Here is a 27,704-nt window from a genome sequence, read left to right as displayed (position 1 = left end):
TTTAGTATTCTTTCCACTATACTCTCAAAGTTCTAGGGTTTCATGGTGTAATGGTCAGCACTCTGGACTCTGAATCCAGCGATCTGAGTTCAAATCTCAGTGAAACCTTTGCCTGTTTTGATATCTAGGACAATCAATGGTGTCCAAGATTTCTCTTTGAAATTTTCATTGAAGGAATCATGAAATGTATTACTTGATTTGAAATGATGAAATGAGAAATTGTCTTTTTTCAAAATGCTAACCAATTCAAAGTGTTTCTCCCACTCATAGACTTTGCTGAAACCCGGGATTGAACCAGGGACCTTTAGATCTTCAGTTTAACGCTCTCCCAACTGAGCTATTCCAGCTGACAAAACTTTTCATTCACCCAAAAATGCCAAGTGACTATATTGGATCCAACAGCATTCCACACTTGGCACTGGTAACAAACGTTTGTCAGTTGAGTTTTTCAGTTGATTGCCTCCAAGTCTGTGATGGTGGGAAATGATCAAAAAGCTCATCTACATATGAAGGAACTGTACCTGGACATTGATCAAAAGGTGCAGTTGGATCTTATACGTTATCTGCTCAGACTCAGTAAAATCTTAACTTTTCTTTCAATATCTACCAATGTGTGTTGCATTCTCATGCCTCCTACAGTCATGGAAAAACCGATTCTGTTGCATGTCATTCAATACAAGCTATGCTCTAACAATTATATACCGTGTTGCCACAAATCTTTGGTTTTCTCACAAATAAAATCATTGTGAGAATCGTGACAAAAAGGTTAAAATACAGCGGGTCTTCGGTTCCATGGTGTAATGGTTAGCACTCTGGACTCTGAATCCAGCGATCTGAGTTCAAGTCTCAGTGGAACCAAATTGGTTAAATGCTTCTCAAGTGTTCTGTCACAAGAAGACAACTGGTGAGGAAATTTATAATCATTAAGTATTTCATATTCTCTGCAAATCTTTGAAAGTTTTTTCATTTGTTTCTGAAAAATGTCTTAGGACATTATTGATTGCCTCTTGCAATGCATTAATTGATTTTGGAGATGGAACCAAGGGTCTTATTATGCTCTTCGTAATACTGTATCGAATGAGAACGGATGCTGACATTCACAAATCAAACTTCCAATCTTGCAAATATCCACTTTGTTTAATGCAAGTGATGGTCTCTACACAAGAATTTTGCCCTTTGCAAATGTTTGCTTGTATTTCACTGATTGATATTTTGACCATTGTGGGATTGCTGCGGGAATGGTTCCAAGTCCTCAATTTATGGATCTATGAACAAGCACATTGCAGTCCAGTCATATTTAGTATTCTTTCCACTATACTCTCAAAGTTCTAGGGTTTCATGGTGTAATGGTCAGCACTCTGGACTTTGAATCCAGCGATCTGAGTTCAAATCTCAGTGAAACCTTTGCCTGTTTTGATATCTAGGACAATCAATGGTGCCCAAGATTTCTCTTTGAAATTTTCATTGAAGGAATCATGAAATGTATTACTTGATTTGAAATGATGAAATGAGAAATTGTCTTTTTTCAAAATGCTAACCAATTCAAAGTGTTTCTCCCACTCATAGACTTTGCTGAAACCCAGGATTGAACCAGGGACCTTTAGATCTTCAGTCTAACGCTCTCCCAACTGAGCTATTCCAGCGGACAAAACTGTTCATTGACCCAAAAATGCCAAGTGACTATATTGGATCCAACAGCATTCCACACTTGGCACTGGTAACAAACGTTTGTCAGTTGAGTTTTTCAGTTGATTGCCTCCAAGTCTGTGATGGTGGAAAATGATCAAAAAGCGCATCTACATATGAAGGAACTGTACCTGGACATTGATCAAAAGGCGCAGTTGGATCCTATACGTTATCTGCTCAGACTCAGTAAAATCTTAACTTTTCTTTCAATATCTACCAATGTGTGTTGCATTCTCATGCCTCCTACAGTCATGGAAAAACCGATTCTGTTGCATGTCATTCAATACAAGCTATGCTCTAACAATTATAAACCGTGTTGCCACAAATCTTTGGTTTTCTCACAAATAAAATCATTGTGAGAATCATGACAAAAAGGTTAAAATACAGTTGGTCTTCGGTTCCATGGTGTAATGGTTAGCACTCTGGACTCTGAATCCAGCGATCTGAGTTCAAGTCTCAGTGGAACCAAATTGGTTAAATGCTTCTCAAGTCTTCTGTCACAAGAAGACAATTGGTGAGGAAATTTATAATCATTAAGTATTTCATATTCTCTGCAAATCTTTGAAAGTTTTTTTATTTGTTTCTGAAAAATGTCTTAGGACATTATTGATTGCCTCTTGCAATGCATTAATTGATTTTGGAGATGGAACCAAGGGTCTTATTATGCTCTTCGTAATACTGTATCGAATGAGAACGGATGCTGACATTCACAAATCAAACTTCCAATCTTGCAAATATCCACTTTGTTTAATGCAAGAGATGGTCTCTACACAAGAATTTTGCCCTTTGCAAATGGTTGCTAGTATTTCACTGATTGATATTTTGACCATTGTGGGATTGCTGCGGGAATGGTTCCAAGTCCTCAGTTTATGGATCTATGAACAAGCACATTGCAGTCCAGTCATATTTAGTATTCTTTCCACTATACTCTCAAAGTTCTAGGGTTTCATGGTGTAATGGTCAGCACTCTGGACTTTGAATCCAGCAATCTGAGTTCAAATCTCAGTGAAACCTTTGCCTGTTTTGATACCTATTACAATTAATGGTGTCCAAGATTTCTCTTTGAAATTTTCATTGAAGGAATCATGAAATGTATTACTTGATTTGAAATGATGAAATGTGAAATTGTCTTTTTTCAAAATGCTAACCATTTCAAAGTGTTTCTCCCACTCATAGACTTTGCTGAAACCCGGGATTGAACCAGGGACCTTTAGATCTTCAGTCTAACGCTCTCCCAACTGAGCTATTCCAGCTGACAAAACTGTTCATTGACCCAAAAATGCCAAGTGACTATATTGGATCCAACAGCATTCCACACTTGGCACTGGTAACAAACGTTTGTCAGTTGAGTTTTTCAATCGATTGCCTCCAAGTCTGTGATGGTGGGAAATGATCAAAAAGCTCATCTACATATGAAGGAACTGTACCTGGACATTGATCAAAAGGCGCAGTTGGATCTTATATGTTATCTGCTCAGACTCAGTAAAATCTTAACTTTTCTTTCAATATCTACCAATGTGTGTTGCATTCTCATGCCTCCTACAGTCATGGAAAACCGATTCTGTTGCATGTCATTCAATACAAGCTATGCTCTAACAATTATATACCGTGTTTCCACAAATCTTTGGTTTCTCACAAATAAAATCATTGTGAGAATCGTGACAAAAAGGTTAAAATACAGCGGGTCTTCGGTTCCATGGTGTAATGGTTAGCACTCTGGACTCTGAATCCAGCGATCTGAGTTCAAGTCTCAGTGGAACCAAATTGGTTAAATGCTTCTCAAGTGTTCTGTCACAAGAAGACAATTGGTGAGGAAATTTACAATCATTAAGTATTTCATATTCTCTGCAAATCTTTGAAAGTTTTTTCATTTGTTTCTGAAAAATTTCTTAGGACCTTATTGATTGCCTCTTGCAATGCATTAATTGATTTTGGAGATGGAACCAAGGGTCTTATTATGCTCTTCGTAATACTGTATTGAATGAGAACGGATGCTGACATTCATAAATCAAACTTCCAATCTTGCAAATATCCACTATGTTTAATGCAAGTGATGGTCTCTACACAAGAATTTTGCCCTTTGCAAATGGTTGCTAGTATTTCACTGATTGATATTTTGACCATTGTGGGATTGCTGCGGGAATGGTTCCAAGTCCTCAATTTATGGATCTATGAACAAGCACATTGCAGTCCAGTCATATTTAGTATTCTTTCCGCTATACTCTCAAAGTTCTAGGGTTTCATGGTGTAATGGTCAGCACTCTGGACTTTGAATCCAGCGATCTGAGTTCAAATCTCAGTGAAACCTTTGCCTGTTTTGATATCTAGGACAATCAATGGTGCCCAAGATTTCTCTTTGAAATTTTCATTGAAGGAATCATGAAATGTATTACATGATTTGAAATGATGAAATGAGAAATTGTCTTTTTTCAAAATGCTAACCAACTCAATGTGTTTCTCCCACTCATAGACTTTGCTGAAACCCGGGATTGAACCAGGGACCTTTAGATCTTCAGTCTAACGCTCTCCCAACTGAGCTATTCCAGCGGACAAAACTGTTCATTCACCCAAAAATGCCAAGTGACTATATTGGATCCAACAGCATTCCACACTTGGCACTGGTAACAAACGATGGTCAGTTGAGTTTTTCAGTTGATTGCCTCCAAGTCTGTGATGGTGGGAAATGATCAAAAAGCTCATCTACATATGAAGGAACTGTACCTGGACATTGATCAAAAGGCGCAGTTGGATCTTATACGTTATCTGCTCAGACTCAGTAAAATCTTAACTTTTCTTTCAATATCTACCAATGTGTGTTGCATTCTCATGCCTCCTACAGTCATGGAAAAACCGATTCTGTTGCATGTCATTCAATACAAGCTATGCTCTAACAATTATATACCGTGTTTCCACAAATCTTTGGTTTCTCACAAATAAAATCATTGTGAGAATCGTGGCAAAAAGGTTAAAATTCAGCGGGTCTTCGGTTCCATGGTGTAATGGTTACCACTCTGGACTCTGAATCCAGCGATCTGAGTTCAAGTCTCAGTGGAACCAAATTGGTTAAATGCTTCTCAAGTGTTCTGTCACAAGAAGACAATTGGTGAGGAAATTTACAATCATTAAATATTTCATATTCTCTGCAAATCTTTGAAAGTTTTTTCATTTGTTTCTGAAAAATTTCTTAGGACATTATTGATTGCCTCTTGCAATGCATTAATTGATTTTGGAGATGGAACCAAGGGTCTTATTATGCTCTTCGTAATACTGTATCGAATGAGAACGGATGCTGACATTCATAAATCAAACTTCCAATCTTGCAAATATCCAGTTTGTTTAATGCAAGTGATGGTCTCTACACAAGAATTTTGCCCTTTGCAAATGGTTGCTAGTATTTCACTGATTGATATTTTGACCATTGTGGGATTGCTGCGGGAATGGTTCCAAGTCCTCAATTTATGGATCTATGAACAAGCACATTGCAGTCCAGTCATATTTAGTATTCTTTCCACTATACTCTCAAAGTTCTAGGGTTTCATGGTGTAATGGTCAGCACTCTGGACTCTGAATCCAGCGATATGAGTTCAAATCTCAGTGAAACCTTTGCCTGTTTTGATATCTAGGACAATCAATGGTGTCCAAGATTTCTCTTTGAAATTTTCATTGAAGGAATCATGAAATGTATTTCTTGATTTGAAATGATGAAATGAGAAATTGTCTTTTTTCAAAATGCTAACCAATTCAAAGTGTTTCTCCCACTCATAGACTTTGCTGAAACCCGGGATTGAACCAGGGACCTTTAGATCTTCAGTCTAACGCTCTCCCAACTAAGCTATTCCAGCTGACAAAACTGTTTATTGACCCAAAAATTTCAAGTGACTATATTGGATCCAACAGCATTCCACACTTGGCACTGGTAACAAACGTTTGTCAGTTGAGTTTTTCAATTGATTGCCTCCAAGTCTGTGATGGTGGGAAATGATCAAAAAGCTCATCTACATATGAAGGAACTGTACCTGGACATTGATCAAAAGGCGCAGTTGGATCGTATACGTTATCTGCTCAGACTCAGTAAAATCTTAACTTTTCTTTCAATATCTACCAATGCGTGTTGCATTCTCATGCCTCCTACAGTCATGGAAAAACCGATTCTGTTGCATGTCATTCAATACAAGCTATGCTCTAACAATTATATACCGTGTTGCCACAAATCTTTGGTTTCTCACAAATAAAATCATTGTGAGAATCGTAACAAAAAGGTTAAAATACAGCGGGTCTTCGGTTCCATGGTGTAATGGTTAGCACTCTGGACTCTGAATCCAGCGATCTGAGTTCAAGTCTCAGTGGAACCAAATTGGTTAAATGCTTCTCAAGTGTTCTGTCACAAGAAGACAATTGGTGAGGAAATTTATAATCATTAAGTATTTCATATTCTCTGCAAATCTTTGAAAGTTTTTTCATTTGTTTCTGAAAAATGTCTTAGGACATTATTGATTGCCTCTTGCAATGCATTAATTGATTTTGGAGATGGAACCAAGGGTCTTATTATGCTCTTCGTAATACTGTATCGAATGAGAACGGATTCTGACATTCACAAATCAAACTTCCAATCTTGCAAATATCCACTTTGTTTAATGCAAATGATGGTCTCTACACAAGAATTTTGCCCTTTGCAAATGGTTGCTAGTATTTCACTGATTGATATTTTGACCATTGTGGGATTGCTGCGGGAATGGTTCCAAGTCCTCAATTTATGGATCTATGAACAAGCACATTGCAGTGCAGTCATATTTAGTATTCTTTCCACTATACTCTCAAAGTTCTAGGGTTTCATGGTGTAATGTTCAGCACTCTGGACTTTGAATCCAGCGATCTGAGTTCAAATCTTAGTGAAACCTTTGCCTGTTTTGATATCTAGGACAATCAATGGTGCCCAAGATTTCTCTTTGAAATTTTCATTGAAGGAATCATGAAATGTATTACTTGATTTGAAATGACTAAATGAGAAATTGTCTTTTTTTCAAAATGATAACCAATTCAAAGTGTTTCTCCCACTCATAGACTTTGCTGAAACCCGGGATTGAAGCAGGGACCTTTAGATCTTCAGTCTAACGCTCTCCCAACTGAGCTATTCCAGCGGACAAAACTGTTCATTGACCCAAAAATGCCAAGTGACTATATTGGATCCAACAGCATTCCACACTTGGCACTGGTAACAAACGTTTGTCAGTTGAGTTTTTCAGTTGATTGCCTCCAAGTCTGTGATGGTGGGAAATGATCAAAAAGCTCATCTACATATGAAGGAACTGTACCTGGACATTGATCAAAAGGCGCAGTTGGATCTTATACGTTATCTGCTCAGACTCAGTAAAATCTTAACTTTTCTTTCAATATCTACCAATTTGTGTTGCATTCTCATGCCTCCTACAGTCATGGAAAAACCGATTCTGTTGCATGTCATTCAATACAAGCTATGCTCTAACAATTATATACCGTGTTGCCACAATTCTTTGGTTTTCTCACAAATAAAATCATTGTGAGAATCGTGACAAAAGGGTTGAAATACACCGGGTCTTTGGTTCCATGGTGTAATGGTTAGCACTCTGGACTCTGAATCCAGCGATCTGAGTTCAAGTCTCAGTGGAACCAAATTGGTTAAATGCTTCTCAAGTGTTCTGTCACAAGAAGACAATTGGTGAGGAAATTTATAATCATTAAGTATTTCATATTCTCTGCAAATCTTTGAAAGTTTTTTCATTTGTTTCTGAAAAATGTCTTAGGACATTATTGATTGCCTCTTGCAATGCATTCATTGATTTTGGAGATGGAACCAAGGGTCTTATTATGCTCTTCGTAATACTGTATCGAATGAGAACGGATGCTGACATTCACAAATCAAACTTCCAATCTTGCAAATATCCACTTTGTTTAATGCAAGTGATGGTCTCTACACAATAATTTTGCCCTTTGCAAATGGTTGCTAGTATTTCACTGATTGATATTTTGACCATTGTGGGATTGCTGCGGGAATGGTTCCAAGTCCTCAATTTATGGATCTATAAACACATTGCAGTCCAGTCATATTTAGTATTCTTTCCACTATACTCTCAAAGTTCTAGGGTTTCATGGTGTAATGGTCAGCACTCTGGACTTTGAATCCAGCGATCTGAGTTCAAATCTCAGTGAAACCTTTGCCTGTTTTGATATCTAGGACAATCAATGGTGCCCAAGATTTCTCTTTGAAATTTTCATTGAAGGAATCATGAAATGTATTACTTGATTTGAAATGATGAAATGAGAAATTGTCTTTTTTCAAAATGCTAACCAATTCAAAGTGTTTCTCCCACTCATAGACTTTGCTGAAACCCGGGATTGAACCAGGGACCTTTAGATCTTCAGTCTAACGCTCTCCCAACTGAGCTATTCCAGCGGACAAAACTGTTCATTGACCCAAAAATGCCAAGTGACTATATTGGATCCAACAGCATTCCACACTTGGCACTGGTAACAAACGTTTGTCAGTTGAGTTTTTCAGTTGATTGCCTCCAAGTCTGTGATGGTGGGAAATGATCAAAAAGCGCATCTACATATGAAGGAACTGTACCTGGACATTGATCAAAAGGCGCAGTTGGATCTTATACGTTATCTGCTCAGACTCAGTAAAATCTTAACTTTTCTTTCAATATCTACCAATGTGTGTTGCATTCTCATGCCTCCTACAGTCATGGAAAAACCGATTCTGTTGCATGTCATTCAATACAAGCTATGCTCTAACAATTATAAACCGTGTTGCCACAAATCTTTGGTTTTCTCACAAATAAAATCATTGTGAGAATCATGACAAAAAGGTTAAAATACAGCGGGTCTTCGGTTCCATGGTGTAATGGTTAGCACTCTGGACTCTGAATCCAGCGATCTGAGTTCAAGTCTCAGTGGAACCAAATTGGTTAAATGCTTCTCAAGTGTTCTGTCACAAGAAGACAATTGGTGAGGAAATTTATAATCATTAAGTATTTCATATTCTCTGCAAATCTTTGAAAGTTTTTTCATTTGTTTCTGAAAAATGTCTTAGGACATTATTGATTGCCTCTTGCAATGCATTAATTGATTTTGGAGATGGAACCAAGGGTCTTATTATGCTCTTCGTAATACTGTATCGAATGAGAACGGATGCTGACTTTCACAAATCAAACTTCCAATCTTGCAAATATCCACTTTGTTTAATGCAAGAGATGGTCTCTACACAAGAATTTTGCCCTTTGCAAATGGTTGCTAGTATTTCACTGATTGATATTTTGACCATTGTGGGATTGCTGCGGGAATGGTTCCAAGTCCTCAGTTTATGGATCTATGAACAAGCACATTGCAGTCCAGTCATATTTAGTATTCTTTCCACTATACTCTCAAAGTTCTAGGGTTTCATGGTGTAATGGTCAGCACTCTGGACTTTGAATCCAGCAATCTGAGTTCAAATCTCAGTGAAACCTTTGCCTGTTTTGATACCTATTACAATTAATGGTGTCCAAGATTTCTCTTTGAAATTTTCATTGAAGGAATCATGAAATGTATTACTTGATTTGAAATGATGAAATGTGAAATTGTCTTTTTTCAAAATGCTAACCATTTCAAAGTGTTTCTCCCACTCATAGACTTTGCTGAAACCCGGGATTGAACCAGGGACCTTTAGATCTTCAGTCTAACGCTCTCCCAATTGAGCTATTCCAGCTGACAAAACTGTTCATTGACCCAAAAATGCCAAGTGACTATATTGGATCCAACAGCATTCCACACTTGGCACTGGTAACAAACGTTTGTCAGTTGAGTTTTTCAATCGATTGCCTCCAAGTCTGTGATGGTGGGAAATGATCAAAAAGCTCATCTACATATGAAGGAACTGTACCTGGACATTGATCAAAAGGCGCAGTTGGATCTTATATGTTATCTGCTCAGACTCAGTAAAATCTTAACTTTTCTTTCAATATCTACCAATGTGTGTTGCATTCTCATGCCTCCTACAGTCATGGAAAAACCAATTCTGTTGCATGTCATTCAATACAAGCTATGCTCTAACAATTATATACCGTGTTTCCACAAATCTTTGGTTTCTCACAAATAAAATCATTGTGAGAATCGTGACAAAAAGGTTAAAATACAGCGGGTCTTCGGTTCCATGGTGTAATGGTTAGCACTCTGGACTCTGAATCCAGCGATCTGAGTTCAAGTCTCAGTGGAACCAAATTGGTTAAATGCTTCTCAAGTGTTCTGTCACAAGAAGACAATTGGTGAGGAAATTTACAATCATTAAGTATTTCATATTCTCTGCAAATCTTTGAAAGTTTTTTCATTTGTTTCTGAAAAATTTCTTAGGACATTATTGATTGCCTCTTGCAATGAATTAATTGATTTTGGAGATGGAACCAAGGGTCTTATTATGCTCTTCGTAATACTGTATTGAATGAGAACGGATGCTGACATTCATAAATCAAACTTCCAATCTTGCAAATATCCACTATGTTTAATGCAAGTGATGGTCTCTACACAAGAATTTTGCCCTTTGCAAATGGTTGCTAGTATTTCACTGATTGATATTTTGACCATTGTGGGATTGCTGCGGGAATGGTTCCAAGTCCTCAATTTATGGATCTATGAACAAGCACCTTGCAGTCCAGTCATATTTAGTATTCTTTCCGCTATACTCTCAAAGTTCTAGGGTTTCATGGTGTAATGGTCAGCACTCTGGACTTTGAATCCAGCGATCTGAGTTCAAATCTCAGTGAAACCTTTGCCTGTTTTGATATCTAGGACAATCAATGGTGCCCAAGATTTCTCTTTGAAATTTTCATTGAAGGAATCATGAAATGTATTACATGATTTGAAATGATGAAATGAGAAATTGTCTTTTTTCAAAATGCTAACCAACTCAATGTGTTTCTCCCACTCATAGACTTTGCTGAAACCCGGGATTGAACCAGGGACCTTTAGATCTTCAGTCTAACGCTCTCCCAACTGAGCTATTCCAGCGGACAAAACTGTTCATTGACCCAAAAATGCCAAGTGACTATATTGGATCCAACAGCATTCCACACTTGGCACTGGTAACAAACGTTTGTCAGTTGAGTTTTTCAGTTGATTGCCTCCAAGTCTGTGATGGTGGGAAATGATCAAAAAGCGCATCTACATATGAAGGAACTGTACCTGGACATTGATCAAAAGGCGCAGTTGGATCTTATACGTTATCTGCTCAGTCTCAGTAAAATCTTAACTTTTCTTTCAATATCTACCAATGTGTGTTGCATTCTCATGCCTCCTACAGTCATGGAAAAACCGATTCTGTTGCATGTCATTCAATACAAGCTATGCTCTAACAATTATAAACCGTGTTGCCACAAATCTTTGGTTTTCTCACAAATAAAATCATTGTGAGAATCGTGACAAAAAGGTTAAAATACAGCGGGTCTTCGGTTCCATGGTGTAATGGTTAGCACTCTGGACTCTGAATCCAGCGATCTGAGTTCAAGTCTCAGTGGAACCAAATTGGTTAAATGCTTCTCAAGTGTTCTGTCACAAGAAGACAATTGGTGAGGAAATTTATAATCATTAAGTATTTCATATTCTCTGCAAATCTTTGAAAGTTTTTTCATTTGTTTCTGAAAAATGTCTTAGGACATTATTGATTGCCTCTTGCAATGCATTCATTGATTTTGGAGATGGAACCAAGGGTCTTATTATGCTCTTCGTAATACTGTATCGAATGAGAACGGATGCTGACATTCACAAATCAAACTTCCAATCTTGCAAATATCCACTTTGTTTAATGCAAGTGATGGTCTCTACACAATAATTTTGCCCTTTGCAAATGGTTGCTAGTATTTCACTGATTGATATTTTGACCATTGTGGGATTGCTGCGGGAATGGTTCCAAGTCCTCAATTTATGGATCTATAAACACATTGCAGTCCAGTCATATTTAGTATTCTTTCCACTATACTCTCAAAGTTCTAGGGTTTCATGGTGTAATGGTCAGCACTCTGGACTTTGAATCCAGCGATCTGAGTTCAAATCTCAGTGAAACCTTTGCCTGTTTTGATATCTAGGACAATCAATGGTGCCCAAGATTTCTCTTTGAAATTTTCATTGAAGGAATCATGAAATGTATTACTTGATTTGAAATGATGAAATGAGAAATTGTCTTTTTTCAAAATGCTAACCAATTCAAAGTGTTTCTCCCACTCATAGACTTTGCTGAAACCCGGGATTGAACCAGGGACCTTTAGATCTTCAGTCTAACGCTCTCCCAACTGAGCTATTCCAGCGGACAAAACTGTTCATTGACCCAAAAATGCCAAGTGACTATATTGGATCCAACAGCATTCCACACTTGGCACTGGTAACAAACGTTTGTCAGTTGAGTTTTTCAGTTGATTGCCTCCAAGTCTGTGATGGTGGGAAATGATCAAAAAGCGCATCTACATATGAAGGAACTGTACCTGGACATTGATCAAAAGGCGCAGTTGGATCTTATACGTTATCTGCTCAGACTCAGTAAAATCTTAACTTTTCTTTCAATATCTACCAATGTGTGTTGCATTCTCATGCCTCCTACAGTCATGGAAAAACCGATTCTGTTGCATGTCATTCAATACAAGCTATGCTCTAACAATTATAAACCGTGTTGCCACAAATCTTTGGTTTTCTCACAAATAAAATCATTGTGAGAATCATGACAAAAAGGTTAAAATACAGCGGGTCTTCGGTTCCATGGTGTAATGGTTAGCACTCTGGACTCTGAATCCAGCGATCTGAGTTCAAGTCTCAGTGGAACCAAATTGGTTAAATGCTTCTCAAGTGTTCTGTCACAAGAAGACAATTGGTGAGGAAATTTATAATCATTAAGTATTTCATATTCTCTGCAAATCTTTGAAAGTTTTTTCATTTGTTTCTGAAAAATGTCTTAGGACATTATTGATTGCCTCTTGCAATGCATTAATTGATTTTGGAGATGGAACCAAGGGTCTTATTATGCTCTTCGTAATACTGTATCGAATGAGAACGGATGCTGACTTTCACAAATCAAACTTCCAATCTTGCAAATATCCACTTTGTTTAATGCAAGAGATGGTCTCTACACAAGAATTTTGCCCTTTGCAAATGGTTGCTAGTATTTCACTGATTGATATTTTGACCATTGTGGGATTGCTGCGGGAATGGTTCCAAGTCCTCAGTTTATGGATCTATGAACAAGCACATTGCAGTCCAGTCATATTTAGTATTCTTTCCACTATACTCTCAAAGTTCTAGGGTTTCATGGTGTAATGGTCAGCACTCTGGACTTTGAATCCAGCAATCTGAGTTCAAATCTCAGTGAAACCTTTGCCTGTTTTGATACCTATTACAATTAATGGTGTCCAAGATTTCTCTTTGAAATTTTCATTGAAGGAATCATGAAATGTATTACTTGATTTGAAATGATGAAATGTGAAATTGTCTTTTTTCAAAATGCTAACCATTTCAAAGTGTTTCTCCCACTCATAGACTTTGCTGAAACCCGGGATTGAACCAGGGACCTTTAGATCTTCAGTCTAACGCTCTCCCAATTGAGCTATTCCAGCTGACAAAACTGTTCATTGACCCAAAAATGCCAAGTGACTATATTGGATCCAACAGCATTCCACACTTGGCACTGGTAACAAACGTTTGTCAGTTGAGTTTTTCAATCGATTGCCTCCAAGTCTGTGATGGTGGGAAATGATCAAAAAGCTCATCTACATATGAAGGAACTGTACCTGGACATTGATCAAAAGGCGCAGTTGGATCTTATATGTTATCTGCTCAGACTCAGTAAAATCTTAACTTTTCTTTCAATATCTACCAATGTGTGTTGCATTCTCATGCCTCCTACAGTCATGGAAAAACCAATTCTGTTGCATGTCATTCAATACAAGCTATGCTCTAACAATTATATACCGTGTTTCCACAAATCTTTGGTTTCTCACAAATAAAATCATTGTGAGAATCGTGACAAAAAGGTTAAAATACAGCGGGTCTTCGGTTCCATGGTGTAATGGTTAGCACTCTGGACTCTGAATCCAGCGATCTGAGTTCAAGTCTCAGTGGAACCAAATTGGTTAAATGCTTCTCAAGTGTTCTGTCACAAGAAGACAATTGGTGAGGAAATTTACAATCATTAAGTATTTCATATTCTCTGCAAATCTTTGAAAGTTTTTTCATTTGTTTCTGAAAAATTTCTTAGGACATTATTGATTGCCTCTTGCAATGAATTAATTGATTTTGGAGATGGAACCAAGGGTCTTATTATGCTCTTCGTAATACTGTATTGAATGAGAACGGATGCTGACATTCATAAATCAAACTTCCAATCTTGCAAATATCCACTATGTTTAATGCAAGTGATGGTCTCTACACAAGAATTTTGCCCTTTGCAAATGGTTGCTAGTATTTCACTGATTGATATTTTGACCATTGTGGGATTGCTGCGGGAATGGTTCCAAGTCCTCAATTTATGGATCTATGAACAAGCACCTTGCAGTCCAGTCATATTTAGTATTCTTTCCGCTATACTCTCAAAGTTCTAGGGTTTCATGGTGTAATGGTCAGCACTCTGGACTTTGAATCCAGCGATCTGAGTTCAAATCTCAGTGAAACCTTTGCCTGTTTTGATATCTAGGACAATCAATGGTGCCCAAGATTTCTCTTTGAAATTTTCATTGAAGGAATCATGAAATGTATTACATGATTTGAAATGATGAAATGAGAAATTGTCTTTTTTCAAAATGCTAACCAACTCAATGTGTTTCTCCCACTCATAGACTTTGCTGAAACCCGGGATTGAACCAGGGACCTTTAGATCTTCAGTCTAACGCTCTCCCAACTGAGCTATTCCAGCGGACAAAACTGTTCATTGACCCAAAAATGCCAAGTGACTATATTGGATCCAACAGCATTCCACACTTGGCACTGGTAACAAACGTTTGTCAGTTGAGTTTTTCAGTTGATTGCCTCCAAGTCTGTGATGGTGGGAAATGATCAAAAAGCGCATCTACATATGAAGGAACTGTACCTGGACATTGATCAAAAGGCGCAGTTGGATCTTATACGTTATCTGCTCAGTCTCAGTAAAATCTTAACTTTTCTTTCAATATCTACCAATGTGTGTTGCATTCTCATGCCTCCTACAGTCATGGAAAAACCGATTCTGTTGCATGTCATTCAATACAAGCTATGCTCTAACAATTATAAACCGTGTTGCCACAAATCTTTGGTTTTCTCACAAATAAAATCATTGTGAGAATCGTGACAAAAAGGTTAAAATACAGCGGGTCTTCGGTTCCATGGTGTAATGGTTAGCACTCTGGACTCTGAATCCAGCGATCTGAGTTCAAGTCTCAGTGGAACCAAATTGGTTAAATGCTTCTCAAGTGTTCTGTCACAAGAAGACAATTGGTGAGGAAATTTATAATCATTAAGTATTTCATATTCTCTGCAAATCTTTGAAAGTTTTTTCATTTGTTTCTGAAAAATGTCTTAGGACATTATTGATTGCCTCTTGCAATGCATTAATTGATTTTGGAGATGGAACCAAGGGTCTTATTATGCTCTTCGTAATACTGTATCGAATGAGAACGGATGCTGACATTCACAAATCAAACTTCCAATCTTGCAAATATCCACTTTGTTTAATGCAAGTGATGGTCTCTACACAAGAATTTTGCCCTTTGCAAATGGTTGCTAGTATTTCACTGATTGATATTTTGACCATTGTGGGATTGCTGCGGGAATGGTTCGAAGTCCTCAATTTATGGATCTATGAACAAGCACATTGCAGTCCAGTCATATTTAGTATTCTTTCCACTATATGCTCAAAGTTCTAGGGTTTCATGGTGTAATGGTCAGCACTCTGGACTTTGAATCCAGCGATCTGAGTTCAAATCTCAGTGAAACCTTTGCCTGTTTTGATATCTAGGACAATCAATGGTGCCCAAGATTTCACTTTGAAATTTTCATTGAAGGAATCATGAAATGTATTACTTGATTTGAAATGATGAAATGAGAAATTGTCTTTTTTCAAAATGCTAACCAATTCAAAGTGTTTCTCCCACTCATAGACTTTGCTGAAACCCGGGATTGAACCAGGGACCTTTAGATCTTCAGTCTAACGCTCTCCCAACTGAGCTATTCCAGCGGACAAAACTATTCATTGACCCAAAAATGCCAAGTGACTATATTGGATCCAACAGCATTCCACACTTGGCACTGTTAACAAACGTTTGTCAGTTGAGTTTTTCAGTTGATTGCCTCCAAGTTGTGATGGTGGGAAATGATCAAAAAGCTCATCTACATATGAAGGAACTGTACCTGGACATTGATCAAAAGGCGCAGTTGGATCTTATACGTTATCTGCTCAGACTCAGTAAAATCTTAACTTTTCTTTCAATATCTACCAATGTGTGTTGCATTCTCATGCCTCCTACAGTCATGGAAAAACCGATTCTGTTGCATGTCATTCAATACAAGCTATGCTCTAACAATTATATACCGTGTTTCCACAAATCTTTGGTTTCTCACAAATAAAATCATTGTGAGAATCGTGACAAAAAGGTTAAAATACAGCGGGTCTTCGGTTCCATGGTGTAATGGTTAGCACTCTAGACTCTGAATCCAGCGATCTGAGTTCAAGTCTCAGTGGAACCAAATTGGTTAAATGCTTCTCAAGTGTTCTGTCACAAGAAGACAATTGGTGAGGAAATTAACAATCATCAAGTATTTCATATTCTCTGCAAATCTTTGAAAGTTTTTTCATTTGTTTCTGAAAAATTTCTTAGGACATTATTGATTGCCTCTTGCAATGCATTAATTGATTTTGGAGATGGAACCAAGGGTCTTATTATGCTCTTCGTAATACTGTATCGAATGAGAACGGATGCTGACATTCATAAATCAAACTTCCAATCTTGCAAATATCCACTTTGTTTAATGCAAGTGATGGTCTCTACACAAGAATTTTGCCCTTTGCAAATGGTTGCTAGTATTTCACTGATTGATATTTTGACCATTGTGGGATTGCTGCAGGAATGGTTCCATGTCCTCAATTTATGGATCTATGAACAAGCACATTGCAGTCCAGTCATATTTAGTATTCTTTCCACTATACTCTCAAAGTTCTAGGGTTTCATGGTGTAATGGTCAGCACTCTGGACTCTGAATCCAGCGATCTGAGTTCAAATCTCAGTGAAACCTTTGCCTGTTTTGATATCTAGGACAATCAATGGTGCCCAAGATTTCTCTTTGAAATTTTCATTGAAGGAATCATGAAATGTATTACTTGATTTGAAATGATGAAATGAGAAATTGTCTTTTTTCAAAATGCTAACCAATTCAAAGTGTTTCTCCCACTCATAGACTTTGCTGAAACCCGGGATTGAACCAGGGACCTTTAGATCTTCAGTCTAACGCTCTCCCAACTGAGCTATTCCAGCTGACAAAACTTTTCATTCACCCAAAAATGCCAAGTGACTATATTGGATCCAACAGCATTCCACACTTGGCACTGGTAACAAACGTTTGTCAGTTGAGTTTTTCAGTTGATTGCCTCCAAGTCTGTGATGGTGGGAAATGATCAAAAAGCTCATCTACATATGAAGGAACTGTACCTGGACATTGATCAAAAGGCGCAGTTGGATCTTATACGTTATCTGCTCAGACTCAGTAAAATCTTAACTTTTCTTTCAATATCTACCAATGTGTGTTGCATTCTCATGCCTCCTACAGTCATGGAAAAACCGATTCTGTTGCATGTCATTCAATACAAGCTATGCTCTAACAATTATATACCGTGTTGCCACAAATCTTTGGTTTTCTCACAAATAAAATCATTGTGAGAATCGTGACAAAAAGGTTAAAATACAGCGGGTCTTCGGTTCCATGGTGTAATGGTTAGCACTCTGGACTCTGAATCCAGCGATCTGAGTTCAAGTCTCAGTGGAACCAAATTGGTTAAATGCTTCTCAAGTGTTCTGTCACAAGAAGACAACTGGTGAGGAAATTTATAATCATTAAGTATTTCATATTCTCTGCAAATCTTTGAAAGTTTTTTCATCTGTTTCTGAAAAATGTCTTAGGACATTATTGATTGCCTCTTGCAATGCATTAATTGATTTTGGAGATGGAACCAAGGGTCTTATTATGCTCTTCGTAATACTGTATCGAATGAGAACGGATGCTGACATTCACAAATCAAACTTCCAATCTTGCAAATATCCACTTTGTTTAATGCAAGTGATGGTCTCTACACAAGAATTTTGCCCTTTGCAAATGTTTGCTTGTATTTCACTGATTGATATTTTGACCATTGTGGGATTGCTGCGGGAATGGTTCCAAGTCCTCAATTTATGGATCTATGAACAAGCACATTGCAGTCCAGTCATATTTAGTATTCTTTCCACTATACTCTCAAAGTTCTAGGGTTTCATGGTGTAATGGTCAGCACTCTGGACTTTGAATCCAGCGACCTGAGTTCAAATCTCAGTGAAACCTTTGCCTGTTTTGATATCTAGGACAATCAATGGTGCCCAAGATTTCTCTTTGAAATTTTCATTGAAGGAATCATGAAATGTATTACTTGATTTGAAATGATGAAATGAGAAATTGTCTTTTTTCAAAATGCTAACCAATTCAAAGTGTTTCTCCCACTCATAGACTTTGCTGAAACCCGGGATTGAACCAGGGACCTTTAGATCTTCAGTCTAACGCTCTCCCAACTGAGCTATTCCAGCTGACAAAACTGTTCATTGACCCAAAAATGCCAAGTGACTATATTGGATCCAACAGCATTCCACACTTGGCACTGGTAACAAACGTTTGTCAGTTGAGTTTTTCAGTTGATTGCCTCCAAGTCTGTGATGGTGGGAAATGATCAAAAAGCGCATCTACATATGAAGGAACTGTACCTGGACATTGATCAAAAGGCGCAGTTGGATCTTATACGTTATCTGCTCAGACTCAGTAAAATCTTAACTTTTCTTTCAATATCTACCAATGTGTGTTGCATTCTCATGCCTCCTACAGTCATGGAAAAACCGATTCTGTTGCATGTCATTCAATACAAGCTATGCTCTAACAATTATAAACCGTGTTGCCACAAATCTTTGGTTTTCTCACAAATAAAATCATTGTGAGAATCATGACAAAAAGGTTAAAATACAGCGGGTCTTCGGTTCCATGGTGTAATGGTTAGCACTCTGGACTCTGAATCCAGCGATCTGAGTTCAAGTCTCAGTGGAACCAAATTGGTTAAATGCTTCTCAAGTGTTCTGTCACAAGAAGACAATTGGTGAGGAAATTTATAATCATTAAGTATTTCATATTCTCTGCAAATCTTTGAAAGTTTTTTCATTTGTTTCTGAAAAATGTCTTAGGACATTATAGATTGCCTCTTGCAATGCATTAATTGATTTTGGAGATGGAACCAAGGGTCTTATTATGCTCTTCGTAATACTGTATCGAATGAGAACGGATGCTGACATTCACAAATCAAACTTCCAATCTTGCAAATATCCACTTTGTTTAATGCAAGAGATGGTCTCTACACAAGAATTTTGCCCTTTGCAAATGGTTGCTAGTATTTCACTGATTGATATTTTGACCATTGTGGGATTGCTGCGGGAATGGTTCCAAGTCCTCAGTTTATGGATCTATGAACAAGCACATTGCAGTCCAGTCATATTTAGTATTCTTTCCACTATACTCTCAAAGTTCTAGGGTTCCATGGTGTAATGGTCAGCACTCTGGACTTTGAATCCAGCAATCTGAGTTCAAATCTCAGTGAAACCTTTGCCTGTTTTGATACCTATTACAATTAATGGTGTCCAAGATTTCTCTTTGAAATTTTCATTGAAGGAATCATGAAATGTATTACTTGATTTGAAATGATGAAATGTGAAATTGTCTTTTTTCAAAATGCTAACCATTTCAAAGTGTTTCTCCCACTCATAGACTTTGCTGAAACCCGGGATTGAACCAGGGACCTTTAGATCTTCAGTCTAACGCTCTCCCAACTGAGCTATTCCAGCTGACAAAACTGTTCATTGACCCAAAAATGCCAAGTGACTATATTGGATCCAACAGCATTCCACACTTGGCACTGGTAACAAACGTTTGTCAGTTGAGTTTTTCAATCGATTGCCTCCAAGTCTGTGATGGTGGGAAATGATCAAAAAGCTCATCTACATATGAAGGAACTGTACCTGGACATTGATCAAAAGGCGCAGTTGGATCTTATATGTTATCTGCTCAGACTCAGTAAAATCTTAACTTTTCTTTCAATATCTACCAATGTGTGTTGCATTCTCATGCCTCCTACAGTCATGGAAAAACCGATTCTGTTGCATGTCATTCAATACAAGCTATGCTCTAACAATTATATACCGTGTTTCCACAAATCTTTGGTTTCTCACAAATAAAATCATTGTGAGAATCGTGACGAAAAGGTTAAAATACAGCGGGTCTTCGGTTCCATGGTGTAATGGTTAGCACTCTGGACTCTGAATCCAGCGATCTGAGTTCAAGTCTCAGTGGAACCAAATTGGTTAAATGCTTCTCAAGTGTTCTGTCACAAGAAGACAATTGGTGAGGAAATTTACAATCATTAAGTATTTCATATTCTCTGCAAATCTTTGAAAGTTTTTTCATTTGTTTCTGAAAAATTTCTTAGGACATTATTGATTGCCTCTTGCAATGCATTAATTGATTTTGGAGATGGAACCAAGGGTCTTATTATGCTCTTCGTAATACTGTATTGAATGAGAACGGATGCTGACATTCATAAATCAAACTTCCAATCTTGCAAATATCCACTATGTTTAATGCAAGTGATGGTCTCTACACAAGAATTTTGCCCTTTGCAAATGGTTGCTAGTATTTCACTGATTGATATTTTGACCATTGTGGGATTGCTGCGGGAATGGTTCCAAGTCCTCAATTTATTGATCTATGAACAAGCACCTTGCAGTCCAGTCATATTTAGTATTCTTTCCGCTATACTCTCAAAGTTCTAGGGTTTCATGGTGTAATGGTCAGCACTCTGGACTTTGAATCCAGCGATCTGAGTTCAAATCTCAGTGAAACCTTTGCCTGTTTTGATATCTAGGACAATCAATGGTGCCCAAGATTTCTCTTTGAAATTTTCATTGAAGGAATCATGAAATGTATTACATGATTTGAAATGATGAAATGAGAAATTGTCTTTTTTCAAAATGCTAACCAACTCAATGTGTTTCTCCCACTCATAGACTTTGCTGAAACCCGGGATTGAACCAGGGACCTTTAGATCTTCAGTCTAACGCTCTCCCAACTGAGCTATTCCAGCGGACAAAACTGTTCATTCACCCAAAAATGCCAAGTGACTATATTGGATCCAACAGCATTCCACACTTGGCACTGGTAACAAACGATGGTCAGTTGAGTTTTTCAGTTGATTGCCTCCAAGTCTGTGATGGTGGGAAATGATCAAAAAGCTCATCTACATATGAAGGAACTGTACCTGGACATTGATCAAAAGGCGCAGTTGGATCTTATACGTTATCTGCTCAGACTCAGTAAAATCTTAACTTTTCTTTCAATATCTACCAATGTGTGTTGCATTCTCATGCCTCCTACAGTCATGGAAAAACCGATTCTGTTGCATGTCATTCAATACAAGCTATGCTCTAACAATTATATACCGTGTTGCCACAAATCTTTGGTTTTCTCACAAATAAAATCATTGTGAGAATCGTGACAAAAAGGTTAAAATACAGCGGGTCTTCGGTTCCATGGTGTAATGGTTAGCACTCTGGACTCTGAATCCAGCGATCTGAGTTCAAGTCTCAGTGGAACCAAATTGGTTAAATGCTTCTAGAGTGTTCTGTCACAAGAAGACAATTGGTGAGGAAATTTATAATCATTAAGTATTTCATATTCTCTGCAAATCTTTGAAAGTTTTTTCATTTGTTACTGAAAAATGTCTTAGGACATTATTGATTGCCTCTTGCAATGCATTAATTGATTTTGGAGATGGAACCAAGGGTCTTATTATGCTCTTCGTAATACTGTATCGAATGAGAACGGATGCTGACATTCACAAATCAAACTTCCAATCTTGCAAATATCCACTTTGTTTACTGCAAGTGATGGTCTCTACACAAGAATTTTGCCCTTTGCAAATGGTTGCTAGTATTTCACTGATTGATATTTTGACCATTGTGGGATTGCTGCGGGAATGGTTCCAAGTCCTCAATTTATGGATCTATGAACAAGCACATTGCAGTCCAGTCATATTTAGTATTCTTTCCACTATACTCTCAAAGTTCTAGGGTTTCATGGTGTAATGGTCAGCGCTCTGGACTTTTAATCCAGCGATCTGAGTTCAAATCTCAGTGAAACCTTTGCCTGTTTTGATATCTAGGACAATCAATGGTGTCCAAGATTTCTCTTTGAAATTTTCATTGAAGGAATCATGAAATGTATTACTTGATTTGAAATGATGAAATGAGAAATTGTCTTTTTTCAAAATGCTAACCAATTCAAAGTGTTTCTCCCACTCATAGACTTTTATGAAACCCGGGATTGAACCAGAGACCTTTAGATCTTCAGTCTAACGCTCTCCCAACTGAGCTATTCCAGCTGACAAAACTGTTCATTGACCCAAAAATGCCAAGTGACTATATTGGATCCAACAGCATTCCACACTTGGCACTGGTAACAAACGTTTGTCAGTTGAGTTTTTCAATTGATTGCCTCCAAGTCTGTGATGGTGGGAAATGATCAAAAAGCTCATCTACATATGAAGGAACTGTACCTGGACATTGATCAAAAGGCGCAGTTGGATCTTATACGTTATCTGCTCAGACTCAGTAAAATCTTAACTTTTCTTTCAATATCTACCAATGTGTGTTGCATTCTCATGCCTCCTACAGTCATGGAAAAACCGATTCTGTTGCATGTCATTCAATACAAGCTATGCTCTAACAATTATATACCGTGTTGCCACAAATCTTTGGTTTTCTCACAAATAAAATCATTGTGAGAATCGTGACAAAAAGGTTGAAATACAACGGGTCTTCGGTTCCATGTTGTAATGGTTAGCACTCTGGACTCTGAATCCAGCGATCTGAGTTCAAGTCTCAGTGGAACCAAATTGGTTAAACGCTTCTCAAGTGTTCTGTCACAAGAAGACAATTGGTGAGGAAATTTATAATCATTAAGTATTTCATATTCTCTGCAAATCTTTGAAAGTTTTTTCATTTGTTTCTGAAAAATGTCTTAGGACATTATTGATTGCCTCTTGCAATGCATTAATTGATTTTGGAGATGGAACCAAGGGTCTTATTATGCTCTTCGTAATACTGTATCGAATGAGAACGGATGCTGACATTCACAAATCAAACTTCCAATCTTGCAAATATCCACTTTGTTTAATGCAAGTGATGGTCTCTACACAATAATTTTCCCCTTTGCAAATGGTTGCTAGTATTTCACTGATTGATATTTTGACCATTGTGGGATTGCTGCAGGAATGGTTCCAAGTCCTCAATTTATGGATCTATGAACAAGCACATTGCAGTCCAGTCATATTTAGTATTCTTTCCACTATACTCTCAAAGTTCTAGGGTTTCATGGTGTAATGGTCAGCACTCTGGACTCTGAATCCAGCGATCTGAGTTCAAATCTCAGTGAAACCTTTGCCTGTTTTGATATCTAGGACAATCAATGGTGCCCAAGATTTCTCTTTGAAATTTTCATTGAAGGAATCATGAAATGTATTACTTGATTTGAAATGATGAAATGAGAAATTGTCTTTTTTCAAAATGCTAACCAATTCAAAGTGTTTCTCCCACTCATAGACTTTGCTGAAACCCGGGATTGAACCAGGGACCTTTAGATCTTCAGTCTAACGCTCTCCCAACTGAGCTATTCCAGCTGACAAAACTTTTCATTCACCCAAAAATGCCAAGTGACTATATTGGATCCAACAGCATTCCACACTTGGCACTGGTAACAAACGTTTGTCAGTTGAGTTTTTCAGTTGATTGCCTCCAAGTCTGTGATGGTGGGAAATGATCAAAAAGCTCATCTACATATGAAGGAACTGTACCTGGACATTGATCAAAAGGCGCAGTTGGATCTTATACGTTATCTGCTCAGACTCAGTAAAATCTTAACTTTTCTTTCAATATCTACCAATGTGTGTTGCATTCTCATGCCTCCTACAGTCATGGAAAAACCGATTCTGTTGCATGTCATTCAATACAAGCTATGCTCTAACAATTATATACCGTGTTGCCACAAATCTTTGGTTTTCTCACAAATAAAATCATTGTGAGAATCGTGACAAAAAGGTTAAAATACAGCGGGTCTTCGGTTCCATGGTGTAATGGTTAGCACTCTGGACTCTGAATCCAGCGATCTGAGTTCAAGTCTCAGTGGAACCAAATTGGTTAAATGCTTCTCAAGTGTTCTGTCACAAGAAGACAACTGGTGAGGAAATTTATAATCATTAAGTATTTCATATTCTCTGCAAATCTTTGAAAGTTTTTTCATTTGTTTCTGAAAAATGTCTTAGGACATTATTGATTGCCTCTTGCAATGCATTAATTGATTTTGGAGATGGAACCAAGGGTCTTATTATGCTCTTCGTAATACTGTATCGAATGAGAACGGATGCTGACATTCACAAATCAAACTTCCAATCTTGCAAATATCCACTTTGTTTAATGCAAGTGATGGTCTCTACACAAGAATTTTGCCCTTTGCAAATGTTTGCTTGTATTTCACTGATTGATATTTTGACCATTGTGGGATTGCTGCGGGAATGGTTCCAAGTCCTCAATTTATGGATCTATGAACAAGCACATTGCAGTCCAGTCATATTTAGTATTCTTTCCACTATACTCTCAAAGTACTAGGGTTTCATGGTGTAATGGTCAGCACTCTGGACTTTGAATCCAGCGATCTGAGTTCAAATCTCAGTGAAACCTTTGCCTGTTTTGATATCTAGGACAATCAATGGTGCCCAAGATTTCTCTTTGAAATTTTCATTGAAGGAATCATGAAATGTATTACTTGATTTGAAATGATGAAATGAGAAATTGTCTTTTTTCAAAATGCTAACCAATTCAAAGTGTTTCTCCCACTCATAGACTTTGCTGAAACCCGGGATTGAACCAGGGACCTTTAGATCTTCAGTCTAACGCTCTCCCAACTGAGCTATTCCAGCTGACAAAACTGTTCATTGACCCAAAAATGCCAAGTGACTATATTGGATCCAACAGCATTCCACACTTGGCACTGGTAACAAACGTTTGTCAGTTGAGTTTTTCAGTTGATTGCCTCCAAGTCTGTGATGGTGGGAAATGATCAAAAAGCGCATCTACATATGAAGGAACTGTACCTGGACATTGATCAAAAGGCGCAGTTGGATCTTATACGTTATCTGCTCAGACTCAGTAAAATCTTAACTTTTCTTTCAATATCTACCAATGTGTGTTGCATTCTCATGCCTCCTACAGTCATGGAAAAACCGATTCTGTTGCATGTCATTCAATACAAGCTATGCTCTAACAATTATAAACCGTGTTGCCACAAATCTTTGGTTTTCTCACAAATAAAATCATTGTGAGAATCATGACAAAAAGGTTAAAATACAGCGGGTCTTCGGTTCCATGGTGTAATGGTTAGCACTCTGGACTCTGAATCCAGCGATCTGAGTTCAAGTCTCAGTGGAACCAAATTGGTTAAATGCTTCTCAAGTGTTCTGTCACAAGAAGACAATTGGTGAGGAAATTTATAATCATTAAGTATTTCATATTCTCTGCAAATCTTTGAAAGTTTTTTCATTTGTTTCTGAAAAATGTCTTAGGACATTATAGATTGCCTCTTGCAATGCATTAATTGATTTTGGAGATGGAACCAAGGGTCTTATTATGCTCTTCGTAATACTGTATCGAATGAGAACGGATGCTGACATTCACAAATCAAACTTCCAATCTTGCAAATATCCACTTTGTTTAATGCAAGAGATGGTCTCTACACAAGAATTTTGCCCTTTGCAAATGGTTGCTAGTATTTCACTGATTGATATTTTGACCATTGTGGGATTGCTGCGGGAATGGTTCCAAGTCCTCAGTTTATGGATCTATGAACAAGCACATTGCAGTCCAGTCATATTTAGTATTCTTTCCACTATACTCTCAAAGTTCTAGGGTTCCATGGTGTAATGGTCAGCACTCTGGACTTTGAATCCAGCAATCTGAGTTCAAATCTCAGTGAAACCTTTGCCTGTTTTGATACCTATTACAATTAATGGTGTCCAAGATTTCTCTTTGAAATTTTCATTGAAGGAATCATGAAATGTATTACTTGATTTGAAATGATGAAATGTGAAATTGTCTTTTTTCAAAATGCTAACCATTTCAAAGTGTTTCTCCCACTCATAGACTTTGCTGAAACCCGGGATTGAACCAGGGACCTTTAGATCTTCAGTCTAACGCTCTCCCAACTGAGCTATTCCAGCTGACAAAACTGTTCATTGACCCAAAAATGCCAAGTGACTATATTGGATCCAACAGCATTCCACACTTGGCACTGGTAACAAACGTTTGTCAGTTGAGTTTTTCAATCGATTGCCTCCAAGTCTGTGATGGTGGGAAATGATCAAAAAGCTCATCTACATATGAAGGAACTGTACCTGGACATTGATCAAAAGGCGCAGTTGGATCTTATATGTTATCTGCTCAGACTCAGTAAAATCTTAACTTTTCTTTCAATATCTACCAATGTGTGTTGCATTCTCATGCCTCCTACAGTCATGGAAAAACCGATTCTGTTGCATGTCATTCAATACAAGCTATGCTCTAACAATTATATACCGTGTTTCCACAAATCTTTGGTTTTCTCACAAATAAAATCATTGTGAGAATCGTGACAAAAAGGTTAAAATACAGCGGGTCTTCGGTTCCATGGTGTAATGGTTAGCACTCTGGACTCTGAATCCAGCGATCTGAGTTCAAGTCTCAGTGGAACCAAATTGGTTAAATGCTTCTCAAGTGTTCTGTCACAAGAAGACAATTGGTGAGGAAATTTACAATCATTAAGTATTTCATATTCTCTGCAAATCTTTGAAAGTTTTTTCATTTGTTTCTGAAAAATTTCTTAGGACATTATTGATTGCCTCTTGCAATGCATTAATTGATTTTGGAGATGGAACCAAGGGTCTTATTATGCTCTTCGTAATACTGTATTGAATGAGAACGGATGCTGACATTCATAAATCAAACTTCCAATCTTGCAAATATCCACTATGTTTAATGCAAGTGATGGTCTCTACACAAGAATTTTGCCCTTTGCAAATGGTTGCTAGTATTTCACTGATTGATATTTTGACCATTGTGGGATTGCTGCGGGAATGGTTCCAAGTCCTCAATTTATTGATCTATGAACAAGCACCTTGCAGTCCAGTCATATTTAGTATTCTTTCCGCTATACTCTCAAAGTTCTAGGGTTTCATGGTGTAATGGTCAGCACTCTGGACTTTGAATCCAGCGATCTGAGTTCAAATCTCAGTGAAACCTTTGCCTGTTTTGATATCTAGGACAATCAATGGTGCCCAAGATTTCTCTTTGAAATTTTCATTGAAGGAATCATGAAATGTATTACATGATTTGAAATGATGAAATGAGAAATTGTCTTTTTTCAAAATGCTAACCAACTCAATGTGTTTCTCCCACTCATAGACTTTGCTGAAACCCGGGATTGAACCAGGGACCTTTAGATCTTCAGTCTAACGCTCTCCCAACTGAGCTATTCCAGCGGACAAAACTGTTCATTCACCCAAAAATGCCAAGTGACTATATTGGATCCAACAGCATTCCACACTTGGCACTGGTAACAAACGATGGTCAGTTGAGTTTTTCAGTTGATTGCCTCCAAGTCTGTGATGGTGGGAAATGATCAAAAAGCTCATCTAC

At 37.6% G+C, this 27,704-nt stretch overlaps 63 non-coding genes across 63 annotated transcripts; 42 read left to right on the top strand and 21 right to left on the bottom strand.

Moving 5' to 3' along the window:
* The first annotated feature begins 36 nt into the window (after positions 1 to 36).
* On the top strand, positions 37 to 108 carry trnaq-cug (transfer RNA glutamine (anticodon CUG)). Its single transcript has one exon. It is a non-coding gene; the product is annotated as a tRNA-Gln (tRNA).
* A 166-nt stretch (positions 109 to 274) lies between these two features.
* On the bottom strand, positions 275 to 347 carry trnaf-gaa (transfer RNA phenylalanine (anticodon GAA)). Its single transcript has one exon. It is a non-coding gene; the product is annotated as a tRNA-Phe (tRNA).
* A 439-nt stretch (positions 348 to 786) lies between these two features.
* Positions 787 to 858, top strand: trnaq-cug (transfer RNA glutamine (anticodon CUG)). The gene has a single exon. It is a non-coding gene; the product is annotated as a tRNA-Gln (tRNA).
* A 474-nt stretch (positions 859 to 1,332) lies between these two features.
* Positions 1,333 to 1,404, top strand: trnaq-uug (transfer RNA glutamine (anticodon UUG)). The gene has a single exon. It is a non-coding gene; the product is annotated as a tRNA-Gln (tRNA).
* A 166-nt stretch (positions 1,405 to 1,570) lies between these two features.
* trnaf-gaa (transfer RNA phenylalanine (anticodon GAA)) lies at positions 1,571 to 1,643 on the bottom strand. Its single transcript has one exon. It is a non-coding gene; the product is annotated as a tRNA-Phe (tRNA).
* Positions 1,644 to 2,082: 439 nt separating this feature from the next.
* On the top strand, positions 2,083 to 2,154 carry trnaq-cug (transfer RNA glutamine (anticodon CUG)). The gene has a single exon. It is a non-coding gene; the product is annotated as a tRNA-Gln (tRNA).
* Positions 2,155 to 2,628: 474 nt separating this feature from the next.
* Positions 2,629 to 2,700, top strand: trnaq-uug (transfer RNA glutamine (anticodon UUG)). Its single transcript has one exon. It is a non-coding gene; the product is annotated as a tRNA-Gln (tRNA).
* A 166-nt stretch (positions 2,701 to 2,866) lies between these two features.
* trnaf-gaa (transfer RNA phenylalanine (anticodon GAA)) lies at positions 2,867 to 2,939 on the bottom strand. The gene has a single exon. It is a non-coding gene; the product is annotated as a tRNA-Phe (tRNA).
* A 437-nt stretch (positions 2,940 to 3,376) lies between these two features.
* trnaq-cug (transfer RNA glutamine (anticodon CUG)) lies at positions 3,377 to 3,448 on the top strand. Its single transcript has one exon. It is a non-coding gene; the product is annotated as a tRNA-Gln (tRNA).
* Positions 3,449 to 3,922: 474 nt separating this feature from the next.
* Positions 3,923 to 3,994, top strand: trnaq-uug (transfer RNA glutamine (anticodon UUG)). Its single transcript has one exon. It is a non-coding gene; the product is annotated as a tRNA-Gln (tRNA).
* A 166-nt stretch (positions 3,995 to 4,160) lies between these two features.
* On the bottom strand, positions 4,161 to 4,233 carry trnaf-gaa (transfer RNA phenylalanine (anticodon GAA)). Its single transcript has one exon. It is a non-coding gene; the product is annotated as a tRNA-Phe (tRNA).
* A 438-nt stretch (positions 4,234 to 4,671) lies between these two features.
* trnaq-cug (transfer RNA glutamine (anticodon CUG)) lies at positions 4,672 to 4,743 on the top strand. The gene has a single exon. It is a non-coding gene; the product is annotated as a tRNA-Gln (tRNA).
* A 474-nt stretch (positions 4,744 to 5,217) lies between these two features.
* trnaq-cug (transfer RNA glutamine (anticodon CUG)) lies at positions 5,218 to 5,289 on the top strand. Its single transcript has one exon. It is a non-coding gene; the product is annotated as a tRNA-Gln (tRNA).
* Positions 5,290 to 5,455: 166 nt separating this feature from the next.
* trnaf-gaa (transfer RNA phenylalanine (anticodon GAA)) lies at positions 5,456 to 5,528 on the bottom strand. Its single transcript has one exon. It is a non-coding gene; the product is annotated as a tRNA-Phe (tRNA).
* A 438-nt stretch (positions 5,529 to 5,966) lies between these two features.
* trnaq-cug (transfer RNA glutamine (anticodon CUG)) lies at positions 5,967 to 6,038 on the top strand. The gene has a single exon. It is a non-coding gene; the product is annotated as a tRNA-Gln (tRNA).
* A 474-nt stretch (positions 6,039 to 6,512) lies between these two features.
* Positions 6,513 to 6,584, top strand: trnaq-uug (transfer RNA glutamine (anticodon UUG)). The gene has a single exon. It is a non-coding gene; the product is annotated as a tRNA-Gln (tRNA).
* Positions 6,585 to 6,751: 167 nt separating this feature from the next.
* On the bottom strand, positions 6,752 to 6,824 carry trnaf-gaa (transfer RNA phenylalanine (anticodon GAA)). The gene has a single exon. It is a non-coding gene; the product is annotated as a tRNA-Phe (tRNA).
* A 439-nt stretch (positions 6,825 to 7,263) lies between these two features.
* On the top strand, positions 7,264 to 7,335 carry trnaq-cug (transfer RNA glutamine (anticodon CUG)). Its single transcript has one exon. It is a non-coding gene; the product is annotated as a tRNA-Gln (tRNA).
* Positions 7,336 to 7,805: 470 nt separating this feature from the next.
* trnaq-uug (transfer RNA glutamine (anticodon UUG)) lies at positions 7,806 to 7,877 on the top strand. The gene has a single exon. It is a non-coding gene; the product is annotated as a tRNA-Gln (tRNA).
* A 166-nt stretch (positions 7,878 to 8,043) lies between these two features.
* On the bottom strand, positions 8,044 to 8,116 carry trnaf-gaa (transfer RNA phenylalanine (anticodon GAA)). The gene has a single exon. It is a non-coding gene; the product is annotated as a tRNA-Phe (tRNA).
* A 439-nt stretch (positions 8,117 to 8,555) lies between these two features.
* On the top strand, positions 8,556 to 8,627 carry trnaq-cug (transfer RNA glutamine (anticodon CUG)). Its single transcript has one exon. It is a non-coding gene; the product is annotated as a tRNA-Gln (tRNA).
* Positions 8,628 to 9,101: 474 nt separating this feature from the next.
* Positions 9,102 to 9,173, top strand: trnaq-uug (transfer RNA glutamine (anticodon UUG)). The gene has a single exon. It is a non-coding gene; the product is annotated as a tRNA-Gln (tRNA).
* A 166-nt stretch (positions 9,174 to 9,339) lies between these two features.
* Positions 9,340 to 9,412, bottom strand: trnaf-gaa (transfer RNA phenylalanine (anticodon GAA)). The gene has a single exon. It is a non-coding gene; the product is annotated as a tRNA-Phe (tRNA).
* A 438-nt stretch (positions 9,413 to 9,850) lies between these two features.
* Positions 9,851 to 9,922, top strand: trnaq-cug (transfer RNA glutamine (anticodon CUG)). Its single transcript has one exon. It is a non-coding gene; the product is annotated as a tRNA-Gln (tRNA).
* A 474-nt stretch (positions 9,923 to 10,396) lies between these two features.
* trnaq-uug (transfer RNA glutamine (anticodon UUG)) lies at positions 10,397 to 10,468 on the top strand. Its single transcript has one exon. It is a non-coding gene; the product is annotated as a tRNA-Gln (tRNA).
* Positions 10,469 to 10,634: 166 nt separating this feature from the next.
* trnaf-gaa (transfer RNA phenylalanine (anticodon GAA)) lies at positions 10,635 to 10,707 on the bottom strand. The gene has a single exon. It is a non-coding gene; the product is annotated as a tRNA-Phe (tRNA).
* A 439-nt stretch (positions 10,708 to 11,146) lies between these two features.
* trnaq-cug (transfer RNA glutamine (anticodon CUG)) lies at positions 11,147 to 11,218 on the top strand. Its single transcript has one exon. It is a non-coding gene; the product is annotated as a tRNA-Gln (tRNA).
* A 470-nt stretch (positions 11,219 to 11,688) lies between these two features.
* trnaq-uug (transfer RNA glutamine (anticodon UUG)) lies at positions 11,689 to 11,760 on the top strand. Its single transcript has one exon. It is a non-coding gene; the product is annotated as a tRNA-Gln (tRNA).
* A 166-nt stretch (positions 11,761 to 11,926) lies between these two features.
* trnaf-gaa (transfer RNA phenylalanine (anticodon GAA)) lies at positions 11,927 to 11,999 on the bottom strand. The gene has a single exon. It is a non-coding gene; the product is annotated as a tRNA-Phe (tRNA).
* Positions 12,000 to 12,438: 439 nt separating this feature from the next.
* Positions 12,439 to 12,510, top strand: trnaq-cug (transfer RNA glutamine (anticodon CUG)). Its single transcript has one exon. It is a non-coding gene; the product is annotated as a tRNA-Gln (tRNA).
* Positions 12,511 to 12,984: 474 nt separating this feature from the next.
* trnaq-uug (transfer RNA glutamine (anticodon UUG)) lies at positions 12,985 to 13,056 on the top strand. Its single transcript has one exon. It is a non-coding gene; the product is annotated as a tRNA-Gln (tRNA).
* Positions 13,057 to 13,222: 166 nt separating this feature from the next.
* Positions 13,223 to 13,295, bottom strand: trnaf-gaa (transfer RNA phenylalanine (anticodon GAA)). Its single transcript has one exon. It is a non-coding gene; the product is annotated as a tRNA-Phe (tRNA).
* Positions 13,296 to 13,733: 438 nt separating this feature from the next.
* Positions 13,734 to 13,805, top strand: trnaq-cug (transfer RNA glutamine (anticodon CUG)). The gene has a single exon. It is a non-coding gene; the product is annotated as a tRNA-Gln (tRNA).
* Positions 13,806 to 14,279: 474 nt separating this feature from the next.
* On the top strand, positions 14,280 to 14,351 carry trnaq-uug (transfer RNA glutamine (anticodon UUG)). Its single transcript has one exon. It is a non-coding gene; the product is annotated as a tRNA-Gln (tRNA).
* Positions 14,352 to 14,517: 166 nt separating this feature from the next.
* Positions 14,518 to 14,590, bottom strand: trnaf-gaa (transfer RNA phenylalanine (anticodon GAA)). Its single transcript has one exon. It is a non-coding gene; the product is annotated as a tRNA-Phe (tRNA).
* Positions 14,591 to 15,029: 439 nt separating this feature from the next.
* Positions 15,030 to 15,101, top strand: trnaq-cug (transfer RNA glutamine (anticodon CUG)). The gene has a single exon. It is a non-coding gene; the product is annotated as a tRNA-Gln (tRNA).
* A 474-nt stretch (positions 15,102 to 15,575) lies between these two features.
* trnaq-uug (transfer RNA glutamine (anticodon UUG)) lies at positions 15,576 to 15,647 on the top strand. The gene has a single exon. It is a non-coding gene; the product is annotated as a tRNA-Gln (tRNA).
* A 166-nt stretch (positions 15,648 to 15,813) lies between these two features.
* Positions 15,814 to 15,886, bottom strand: trnaf-gaa (transfer RNA phenylalanine (anticodon GAA)). Its single transcript has one exon. It is a non-coding gene; the product is annotated as a tRNA-Phe (tRNA).
* Positions 15,887 to 16,323: 437 nt separating this feature from the next.
* Positions 16,324 to 16,395, top strand: trnaq-cug (transfer RNA glutamine (anticodon CUG)). The gene has a single exon. It is a non-coding gene; the product is annotated as a tRNA-Gln (tRNA).
* Positions 16,396 to 16,869: 474 nt separating this feature from the next.
* On the top strand, positions 16,870 to 16,941 carry trnaq-cug (transfer RNA glutamine (anticodon CUG)). The gene has a single exon. It is a non-coding gene; the product is annotated as a tRNA-Gln (tRNA).
* A 166-nt stretch (positions 16,942 to 17,107) lies between these two features.
* trnaf-gaa (transfer RNA phenylalanine (anticodon GAA)) lies at positions 17,108 to 17,180 on the bottom strand. The gene has a single exon. It is a non-coding gene; the product is annotated as a tRNA-Phe (tRNA).
* Positions 17,181 to 17,619: 439 nt separating this feature from the next.
* trnaq-cug (transfer RNA glutamine (anticodon CUG)) lies at positions 17,620 to 17,691 on the top strand. The gene has a single exon. It is a non-coding gene; the product is annotated as a tRNA-Gln (tRNA).
* A 474-nt stretch (positions 17,692 to 18,165) lies between these two features.
* On the top strand, positions 18,166 to 18,237 carry trnaq-uug (transfer RNA glutamine (anticodon UUG)). Its single transcript has one exon. It is a non-coding gene; the product is annotated as a tRNA-Gln (tRNA).
* Positions 18,238 to 18,403: 166 nt separating this feature from the next.
* trnaf-gaa (transfer RNA phenylalanine (anticodon GAA)) lies at positions 18,404 to 18,476 on the bottom strand. Its single transcript has one exon. It is a non-coding gene; the product is annotated as a tRNA-Phe (tRNA).
* A 439-nt stretch (positions 18,477 to 18,915) lies between these two features.
* Positions 18,916 to 18,987, top strand: trnaq-cug (transfer RNA glutamine (anticodon CUG)). Its single transcript has one exon. It is a non-coding gene; the product is annotated as a tRNA-Gln (tRNA).
* Positions 18,988 to 19,461: 474 nt separating this feature from the next.
* trnaq-uug (transfer RNA glutamine (anticodon UUG)) lies at positions 19,462 to 19,533 on the top strand. Its single transcript has one exon. It is a non-coding gene; the product is annotated as a tRNA-Gln (tRNA).
* A 166-nt stretch (positions 19,534 to 19,699) lies between these two features.
* On the bottom strand, positions 19,700 to 19,772 carry trnaf-gaa (transfer RNA phenylalanine (anticodon GAA)). Its single transcript has one exon. It is a non-coding gene; the product is annotated as a tRNA-Phe (tRNA).
* Positions 19,773 to 20,210: 438 nt separating this feature from the next.
* Positions 20,211 to 20,282, top strand: trnaq-cug (transfer RNA glutamine (anticodon CUG)). Its single transcript has one exon. It is a non-coding gene; the product is annotated as a tRNA-Gln (tRNA).
* Positions 20,283 to 20,756: 474 nt separating this feature from the next.
* trnaq-uug (transfer RNA glutamine (anticodon UUG)) lies at positions 20,757 to 20,828 on the top strand. Its single transcript has one exon. It is a non-coding gene; the product is annotated as a tRNA-Gln (tRNA).
* A 166-nt stretch (positions 20,829 to 20,994) lies between these two features.
* On the bottom strand, positions 20,995 to 21,067 carry trnaf-gaa (transfer RNA phenylalanine (anticodon GAA)). The gene has a single exon. It is a non-coding gene; the product is annotated as a tRNA-Phe (tRNA).
* Positions 21,068 to 21,506: 439 nt separating this feature from the next.
* On the top strand, positions 21,507 to 21,578 carry trnaq-cug (transfer RNA glutamine (anticodon CUG)). The gene has a single exon. It is a non-coding gene; the product is annotated as a tRNA-Gln (tRNA).
* A 1,224-nt stretch (positions 21,579 to 22,802) lies between these two features.
* On the top strand, positions 22,803 to 22,874 carry trnaq-cug (transfer RNA glutamine (anticodon CUG)). Its single transcript has one exon. It is a non-coding gene; the product is annotated as a tRNA-Gln (tRNA).
* A 474-nt stretch (positions 22,875 to 23,348) lies between these two features.
* trnaq-cug (transfer RNA glutamine (anticodon CUG)) lies at positions 23,349 to 23,420 on the top strand. Its single transcript has one exon. It is a non-coding gene; the product is annotated as a tRNA-Gln (tRNA).
* Positions 23,421 to 23,586: 166 nt separating this feature from the next.
* Positions 23,587 to 23,659, bottom strand: trnaf-gaa (transfer RNA phenylalanine (anticodon GAA)). The gene has a single exon. It is a non-coding gene; the product is annotated as a tRNA-Phe (tRNA).
* Positions 23,660 to 24,098: 439 nt separating this feature from the next.
* trnaq-cug (transfer RNA glutamine (anticodon CUG)) lies at positions 24,099 to 24,170 on the top strand. Its single transcript has one exon. It is a non-coding gene; the product is annotated as a tRNA-Gln (tRNA).
* A 474-nt stretch (positions 24,171 to 24,644) lies between these two features.
* On the top strand, positions 24,645 to 24,716 carry trnaq-uug (transfer RNA glutamine (anticodon UUG)). The gene has a single exon. It is a non-coding gene; the product is annotated as a tRNA-Gln (tRNA).
* Positions 24,717 to 24,882: 166 nt separating this feature from the next.
* Positions 24,883 to 24,955, bottom strand: trnaf-gaa (transfer RNA phenylalanine (anticodon GAA)). The gene has a single exon. It is a non-coding gene; the product is annotated as a tRNA-Phe (tRNA).
* Positions 24,956 to 25,394: 439 nt separating this feature from the next.
* trnaq-cug (transfer RNA glutamine (anticodon CUG)) lies at positions 25,395 to 25,466 on the top strand. The gene has a single exon. It is a non-coding gene; the product is annotated as a tRNA-Gln (tRNA).
* A 474-nt stretch (positions 25,467 to 25,940) lies between these two features.
* trnaq-uug (transfer RNA glutamine (anticodon UUG)) lies at positions 25,941 to 26,012 on the top strand. The gene has a single exon. It is a non-coding gene; the product is annotated as a tRNA-Gln (tRNA).
* Positions 26,013 to 26,178: 166 nt separating this feature from the next.
* Positions 26,179 to 26,251, bottom strand: trnaf-gaa (transfer RNA phenylalanine (anticodon GAA)). The gene has a single exon. It is a non-coding gene; the product is annotated as a tRNA-Phe (tRNA).
* Positions 26,252 to 26,690: 439 nt separating this feature from the next.
* trnaq-cug (transfer RNA glutamine (anticodon CUG)) lies at positions 26,691 to 26,762 on the top strand. Its single transcript has one exon. It is a non-coding gene; the product is annotated as a tRNA-Gln (tRNA).
* Positions 26,763 to 27,236: 474 nt separating this feature from the next.
* On the top strand, positions 27,237 to 27,308 carry trnaq-uug (transfer RNA glutamine (anticodon UUG)). The gene has a single exon. It is a non-coding gene; the product is annotated as a tRNA-Gln (tRNA).
* Positions 27,309 to 27,474: 166 nt separating this feature from the next.
* Positions 27,475 to 27,547, bottom strand: trnaf-gaa (transfer RNA phenylalanine (anticodon GAA)). Its single transcript has one exon. It is a non-coding gene; the product is annotated as a tRNA-Phe (tRNA).
* Positions 27,548 to 27,704: the final 157 nt, after the last annotated feature.

Source organism: Nothobranchius furzeri, chromosome 2 (assembly GCF_043380555.1).
Source record: "Nothobranchius furzeri strain GRZ-AD chromosome 2, NfurGRZ-RIMD1, whole genome shotgun sequence".
NCBI classification, from domain to species: Eukaryota; Metazoa; Chordata; class Actinopteri; order Cyprinodontiformes; family Nothobranchiidae; genus Nothobranchius; species Nothobranchius furzeri.
This window is presented reverse-complemented; position numbering and strand designations above follow the sequence as displayed.